The sequence below is a fragment of the Penaeus monodon genome, chromosome 20, assembly GCF_015228065.2.
Source record: "Penaeus monodon isolate SGIC_2016 chromosome 20, NSTDA_Pmon_1, whole genome shotgun sequence".
NCBI lineage: Eukaryota > Metazoa > Arthropoda > Malacostraca > Decapoda > Penaeidae > Penaeus > Penaeus monodon.
This window is the reverse complement of record NC_051405.1, coordinates 12,334,008-12,335,546: the sequence shown is the minus strand read 5'-3', so window position 1 is coordinate 12,335,546 and position 1,539 is coordinate 12,334,008. Positions and strand designations below refer to the sequence as shown.

Below are 1,539 nucleotides of genomic sequence, written 5' to 3'. Positions count from 1 at the left end.
GCATAAAGGCAAGACTAAATCCCTTAGTAGTCTGGGTACTTCCTCTCCATTAACAGAGCCACCGGCTTCCCCTCTTATTACAAGTTTCTTCCTACGTCCACGCCGCCCACGCTAAACACAGAGCCACCCATCACTCCGCGCAGCCTAGATTGGTGTGCCAGACGAGCCGTTAATCATAACTGATTCATTAGAGGAGAACAGCGCCACAACCCGGAGATAATGGAGGAGGTAAGACAAGCGGGTTGTGTATTAAACCTGCCACCCGAGCCTCGCTGTTTACACTTGTCATTTTAAACCGGCGTCGACGGAGGGCATGGACGAAGAGGGCGAGGGAGAATCGGACGAGGCCTGCAGAAGAAAAGAAGGAATGCTACTACAATACATGGTCCAAGTAGAGCTATGGAGGATGAACGACATGGAGCATTAGTAAGGCTGGAAAATGCTGCATCTTCCACAGTCCCCACACTTATGAACACTCCCTGGCCCACACTCGCATGCCACGGACGCAGCCTTCGCTGTGTTGGTGTTCAACACTTAGCAAAATAGTGTAAGCAAGCCCGCTTTGTCAGCCGTGGTTATCCAAGCGCAGAAACCTCAATGGCGATCAGTAAAGGCACATGTCTGTCCTCTCAGGTGGTGCAGACTGTGCGAGGAACAGGCATTCGCCTTTGACACGTACAGACTGACTGAATGATGCCCAGCTAGGAATTTTAGCTCGGGCGTGGCGGGACGTGTGCCAGGTGCCCTTCCTTTCCTCTCTCCTCACTCACCCCTTTCAGCTGGCCAGACACCCCCCTTCCTCACCCCCCACCCAGCCCAGCTCTCTTTAACCTACTCACGTGGCCAGGTTCACAGGACGCACGCGCCCCTCGCATGAGGTAAACAATTCCTATCCACCTTTTCATGTAGTGGTATTTAAATTTTCACACCCTTAAACTTAGATTAACGTGAGCGCATTACATAACATTTTTCTTTATTTACTTAGATCAGAACTGACATTCTGGCAATGTAACCTCATAAAGGTTAAACTTTATGCTAAGATAAAAATAAAGCATCCATCGCGTTGTACCAAACCGTAAATGACACAACATCAGGATGTGGTAATGACCTCAGTCAGAAGGGGAAAAAAGTTTCCTGCTTACATTCCTTGTAAGAGTTCCCAGGACAGTGAGGCTGCGTGTTCACCGCCTCAGGAAATGTCAGCGGGACAGCCTCAGCTTCTAAAATGCGGTGACATTCCCGTCTCACCCACTGCCTTCCCGAGTATCATCTTCAGCCGATGTTTTTCCCACCGCCATCGCCGTCTGTCTCCATCCGTGAGCGATTGAGCTTGGACTGGTGTAGGACATCTGCCCCGGATTTGAAATTTTAAATGCATGCGGATATGAGCGACGAATATCGCACAGAGTGACATACATTTCAAAATAACCGCGTTCCCATATAGACAAGAGGCGTGCGCGCGCCGCCATCCAAAGGTCATCCAAAGTACCTACGGTTTACAGGCAAAACAAATCCGCACACAACCCACCTCTAGATACC

The 1,539-nt window shown here is 50.0% G+C and overlaps 1 protein-coding gene across 1 annotated transcript in view; it reads right to left on the bottom strand.

Annotated features, from left to right (window-relative positions):
* Positions 1 to 1,539, bottom strand: part of LOC119585913 (flocculation protein FLO11-like) — a gene marked incomplete at both ends in the record, with an annotated part of 57,761 nt that overhangs the window by 36,325 nt on the left and 19,897 nt on the right.